Genomic DNA, 6,860 nt, shown 5'->3' with positions numbered 1-6,860 from the left:
CCCTATTTCTCTTGAATAACCAAGATATATTTAGAGAACAAATCTTCAAACAAAAAATATCTTTTTCAGCATCTGACTCGCATTAACCATTCACACAACGACTTTTTTTAAAAATTATTTGCTATAATTATATGTATTAAACCCAATGTCTGGGTGTCATGTGAAGAAACACAGTTAGAAGATGGATATTTCTGATACTTGATTTCTATATTTAAATATGAAGCACCTGATGAGAAATGTTTTATTAAGATATGAAATATGTAATACATTACTAATTAAATGTTTAGTTCTCCATGGATAAAGAATGTAAAATTCAAAGAAATTAACACTGACAAAGCAAAAACTGTGTGGATGGTGTTGACTCAAATAACAGTATTTAGCCTAGGAAATTCATCAAAGGAAAATCATTTTGGTGAATTAAAATTTTAATTTGTCCTCCTTTGTTATTCCCAGAGCTCTCAGAATCACCTCAGCACTTATAAGGCAGCAGTAGGGTCTTCTTTACTGCCTGTACGTATTAGACATGTATCGTGCATCTTAAGTCACTAAGCCACATTCTGACTACAAAATATAGCATTTTTATATTGATGCAAAAAAAAACAGGGATTCAATGGAATACAATGAACTCTCTTGCAACTAGCAACTTACGTATTATAGACTACTATATACAAATATATGAATAAGCTTATTTATAAACTATAATTTCTACTCATATATATGACATATAATAGACATTCTATTTATAAGTAAAAGTATAAATAGTATGTCTATTTTATAGTGTCTATATTCATATTCCTATTATGTAAATGTATATATAAAACATATTTATTATAGACTATATTTCCATTCCTTTATATTTTTTCTATTTTCTATAAGGGATATAATTTGGGGGCTGGTGAGATAGTGTAGCACTGAAGGTGGTTATGCATGCAGCTGACTTGGGTGTGACCCCTGAATTTCGTATAGTCCAGTAAGTCTGCCAGGAATGGTTGCTGAGTGCAAAGCTAGTAGTAATTTCTGATCATAGCCAGGTGTACCCCCCATCATCAAAGATATATGATCTTTAAAGACTTTCTTCCATCCATTGAATGTTTTCTCATTTTTAGGACAATGCCCTTTATTGGGAGAAAAACTTTTCATTTTGATATACAACAGATCATTTATTCTTTCTTTTGTTTGTACTTTTGAGCCATATCTAAGAAAGCTTTTCAGAACTCATAAGCATGGAGAATGTTTTTTCTTTTCCTCCAAGAGTTTTATAGCATTCACACTTACATTTAGGCATGTAATCTATTTAAACTATTGTATACATTATGAAGTAAAGATCAAGTACTTTTCTCTGCATATAGATATTCAATTGTTCCAACATTATAAGTTTATTATTGTTTACTTATTAAAATTCCTTAGCATCCTTGTCAAGAATCAATTCAGCATAAATGCGAGATTATAAAAATTTTATTGTTATTTTATGTTTCCAATATGTGCTTTTACTACTATCAGTTATTCTCAGCAAATAAGGTCCCTATTTTGGTTACATTTTATACTAAGTAAGACTGGAAGTCCATGCAGTCCAACAATTCCACTCCTTGGAATCTCCCTTCCAAACCCAAAATCATAAACTTGTAAAAATATGTGTACACATATGCTCACTGCAGTCATTAGTACAATAACCAGGATATGGAAACTGGCCAAGCAGACATGAAGTATGGGTGCAGAAAGAATGTGTTGCGTACCTTAAAAAGCACAATACTACGCAACTCTAAGAAAAGATGAAATCACCAGGCTCGGTACAATGGGCAGGAAAGTTAATAGTAGGACGTTAAGCACCATGAGTCAGAGGAAGAAGGACAAATACCAGAAAAATATCACTCACCTGTGGAATGTAGAGATAAAACAACTTACACAGTACCTGAAGATGGCAAACCCCTGGGCTTGGATGACTGAACTGGTTACCAAGCAATTGGGAGAGGTAAATAATTAGGACTGGACTAGAAGGGGCAGAGGAAGTGTGGTAGAGGGTCACGTGCCATACAGTTTGTCACTTTGCAACCTAGTTGACTACAAACAAACAAAATCAATCTCAGTAAAGACAGTGCAGGTTATGGGCTTAATTTGTTTCAGATGATACAGCGGAAACAAACAAACATAGTCTGGAGGCTTCTAGCTAACATAATATTTATTTGATACAGAAATCTCAGAAGACTAAAATGGAAGCTTCCTTATATTTTCTTCTAATGATCTTCACAGAACAGAAAAGGCAAAAAAAAGAAAGTTTTCTATAGCTTCTGTTCTAATCATCTTCATAAAGTAGAAAGAGCCAAAAAAACAAAAAGGTTTCTAAAACTTCTTTTTTATAAAGATACTAATCTCTGTAGTTGGCAGCTGTACAGGGTTGCTGGTACCTTATAGAACACCAGGAAAAGCATCCTTTCCCTGGAGGAAAATGAGGCTTGGCTGCCCAAGCCCCGCCCAGTCACATGCAATTATCCTCACAGTTCCTATGCATTTTGGCCACAGTGACCAGGCAAGGTTATTATCTGTCTAGAACAGGAAGAGGAACTCTGCAGTTAGGATATTGTCAAGCAGATGGAGTAGTGTCTGGTGGAAACTATGTACTGCTACAAAGCTGCAAAACAAATAAACCCCATTCATGAGGGTTCTGCCACAATGACCTAATAATCCCCAAAAGGCCCCGTGTCCAAATATAGTCATATAGAATGATTAGGTTACAACAGATGTATTTGGGCAGCTCAACATCAAATCCATAGTGTAGATATAGACTCAGATATACCATGGTCAGATTATGCTTTTCAGGAACCAAGGAAGAAGTAACTGTGCTTGATATTATCCAGTTATCATAAATCACGATCTGATTTTCCCCTTTCCAAAATTTTGAGCTGTTTCTCATTACTGTTGTATGTACATGTAGTTGTGCAATTTGTTTTTAATTTGGTTTCATTTTTCCAACATGATTGGGTTATAAATCTATTTGTATAAATTTTTATAATTGACAATTAAAAGTGTCAACACTAATTAAAATGTTAAAGCATATTATTCCAATAAGCATTCCTTTTCTTTAAGTAAATATTAATACACCTTAAAATAGTGTTAGTATAATCTTTCATTTCTGTATTTAAGGGCTGGAACAATAGCACAGCGGGTTAGGAGTTTGCCTTTTCTGCAACCAACCTGGGTTTGATTCCTCTGCCCCCTCAGAGAACCCAGCAAGCTACCGAGAGTATCCTGCCCACACAGCAAAGCCTGGCGAACTACCCGTGACGCATTTGATATGCCAAAAACAGTAATAACAAGTCTCACAATGGAGATGTTACTGGTGCCTGCTCCAGCAAATCGATGAACTATGGGACGACAGTGCTACAGTGCAGGGTCCGTATTTAAAATTACAAAAATAAGAATCCAAAAAATATCACTATTTTTTGTGTGTGGTTTGTACCTTTATGGTATCACTTTTAGTAGGTAATGGATAGCTTTAAATTAGTCTAGCAATTACATAACAAGTACAGAAAAAGAGGAAAAGTAAAAATAATCAGGCTACGTACTTAGTGAATGACCTTCATCCAGAAGCTTCCCTGTCTCCTACTCCACTCCATTAGAGTAAGTATTATCAGTATCTCATACCACATATCCTCTAATTTTCTGAACTGATGGGTAAATAAAACATACTCTCCATTTCCAGAGTTTCCAATTTAAAGCACTTAGCGTTCAATCCAACATAAAGCATGCACAGATTTTGAAACTTCTCTTATCCCCTAGTCTAGAGATCACAATTCTCCAGGATTTTAGAAAATTTCATTATCTATTACAGGACCAAGAAAATAAACAAAATTAAAGAGAAAAATGGAGCAGAGTATAATGCCATTTATGTATAATGATATTCATATCTAAGCAATACTTAAGTGGATTATTCAGTTCTCTTCTTTACATTTTGTGCCTTACACTATGATTTAATTGAGTTTATATAATGCACAAACAATCTTATGCAACTAAAAATTCTACTACACTAGCAAAAAAATAAATCCAGGCCCAATATTTACAAGCAATTGGCCTCCCAAAATATTAGAACCTCTATTTATAACTTGATTAATATTTGTTTCATAACCACGTATGATCTAAAATGAGACAAGTGTTCACTTATTATACAATGCCTATGTTTAACATTGTACGTCGAATATTTTTTTATTAAATTTTGGGCACCATGGTTTAAAACTTATTAGTAAGATTTTGTACATGAACTACCAAATAGTAAGATTTTGTACATGAACTACCATTCCCAATAAGTTAGTCTGTCAATTGATGCAAGATATCCTTTTTCTTTTCAAATCCATAGGAATTTTGCTGTTCTTCTATTTACTAGTAGTTCACATTATTCAATAATATTCCCAACTATTGAAAGCTGAAAATCCAATTTACTTCATGAAACCTCAAAATAAGGTAAAGGTAAAGGTAAAGGCCCTCCCGTTGATCATCGATTTGCTCGAGCGGGCCCAGTAACGTCTCCATTGGAGACTTTGTTGTTACTGTGTTTGGCATATCGAATACGTCACGGGGAGCTTGCCAGGCTCTGCCGTGCGGGCGAGATACTCTCGGTAGCTTGCCGGGCCCTCCGGGAGGGGCGGAGGAATCGAACTCGGGTTGGCCATGTTGGCTGCGTGCAAGGCAAACGCCCTACCGCTGTGCTATCGCTCCAGCCACAATATTCACAAGACTATTTATTTTCTGTGTTTTTAAATTATGATTTATTTTCTGCTACCATGCTTTCCCCCAAAGGTAGTGCAAGTTATACTATATATCTTAATAATACTCATATATTAACAATAAATAAATCCATGCAAATAAATTATTAGCTGCAAGGCATTAAATAAGGAGAGTACATTATAAATTAATTGAATTCAAGTGATAACTTTTTTTTTTGTATTTGCTATTTGATAACAGGTTCAGAATCTCTCACTTCTCAGTACTCCAGTTCTAGGATTTTGATAGATACATGTATTGGTCATGCTGAATGGGTAACTAGATTAATCGATGTTTTTAAAATTGGGAATAAAATTAAGTTATATATTCTTTGTAATATCCACTAATAGAACATTTTCTATTGATTAAAATAGCAAAATTATCCAAGTATATAACCAACCAGATTTAATATATAAATACAAAAAAATATTTGAAAAACTTCTCAACAATTTTCACAAGAAGAGAAATAAAATTTAAAATGACAATGAGCTGCCAATCACCTAGCTACTACATTCATAAGAACCATATGTTGGGAAATCAGAGAAACTGGAATTTCATATGATGTTAAGTAGAAGAAGAGCTAATTCAAACTACTCTTTGGCAAGCAATTGGGCAATTATTTAAAAAGTTAAGATTCATTCATCATACTCATAGGTACTTACTTGAGATAAATAATACCCAGGTCTATACAAAGGCTGTATAGTAATGTTAATAGCACCAGTGTCTGTAAATAGTCCAAAATTCGGAAGTAATCCAAATATCTATCAACGAGTGAACGAATAAACTGTGGTCTACTCAGTTAATGGGACTACTCAGCAATTAAATATAGCAAACTGTTGAGTCTTTCTACAATATAGATACTTCTGCATTTAAATAATTAAATTTAAAAAGATCTATATATTGATTCTTTACATTTATATAAAATGCTGATATATAATGACATACTAAAAGAGACAGTACACAAATATTTATTTATGGGAAGAAGAATTATATAAGATTATAAACACTTTCAAGTAATACATATATAATTATCTTGTTGGTGATAATTGACATATAAGTGTACAACTAATTCAAAATTTCTAAAATTGTTGGACTGGATAGATAGGAGAGTAGTTAAAGTGCTTCCCGTGAATCAACCAGGAATATATCCTTAGCACCAAATGCCGCCATGTTCACAGCCAATCTCCACAGCCTCAGACAGTCCTTACCCATGAGGGTATCTGCCAAAAAACGCAGGTACACAGGTTTTGTGACCAAAATTTCCAGACTAAGACGTAGTCAGGAATGGGCAACCTCCCCCACCTCCCTGTTTTTCTAGGAACCTGGCACTTACACCCACAAACTGCCTCTGAGCTCATATAAGCTCATTAACGGGCATGATCCTGAGACTCACAAATAAATCTTGCAAAAAAAAAAACTATAGAGACGCCTCTGAACCCCAGATTCACCATTCAGTTAAAATATTAACTTCAACTGTATCACCCTACTTAAAATTTTAGAATTTCTGGAGCATGCAGCCACATTCACAGCCACACGGCACTTTATATGCTAAATCTTCATGTACCAAGAGCAGCACACCACATTTGATCAGGTGTAAAGTAGAAAGTCACCAACCTTGATTAATTATATTTTTATATATATTCACTATCACTGTCCTCCCATTGTTTATTGATTTGCTCGAGCAGTCCCAGTAACATCGTGAGACTTGTTACTGAGTTTGGCATATTGGGTAGCTTGCCAGGCTTTGCCGTGCGGGTGAGATACTCTCGGTAGCTTGCTGGGCTCTCCAAGAGGGGCGGAGGAATCAAACTCGGGTGAGCTGTGTGCAAGGCAAACACCCTACCCACTGTGCTACCGCTCCAGCCCTTTTATATATATTTACAAGAATATATGTATACATATGCATATATGCACACAAGGCTTAAACTGTAGCATGTTAGTAATCTCTTATACAAGGGCTTAATGATGCCAGGGGGAGATACAATAATTTTCACACATGTTCCTCTAAAGAAACTTTTTTGAATCATTTCTTAGTAGATAATTCATAACAAGCAATGCAAAATAAATTATTTAGATCCTGCTTTGGGAAATTCAAACTTCAGGGGACT

General features: G+C 34.7%; 1 non-coding gene across 1 annotated transcript; it reads left to right on the top strand.

Annotated features, from left to right (window-relative positions):
• Positions 1-2,364: 2,364 nt before the first annotated feature.
• LOC130020184 (small Cajal body-specific RNA 13) lies at positions 2,365-2,626 on the top strand. The gene has a single exon (XR_008791959.1). It is a non-coding gene; the product is annotated as a small Cajal body-specific RNA 13 (non-coding RNA).
• The last annotated feature ends 4,234 nt before the right edge of the window (positions 2,627-6,860 follow it).

The sequence above is a fragment of the Sorex fumeus genome, unplaced genomic scaffold (assembly GCF_029834395.1).
Source record: "Sorex fumeus unplaced genomic scaffold, SorFum_2.1 ptg000010l, whole genome shotgun sequence".
NCBI classification, from domain to species: Eukaryota; Metazoa; Chordata; class Mammalia; order Eulipotyphla; family Soricidae; genus Sorex; species Sorex fumeus.
This window is presented reverse-complemented; position numbering and strand designations above follow the sequence as displayed.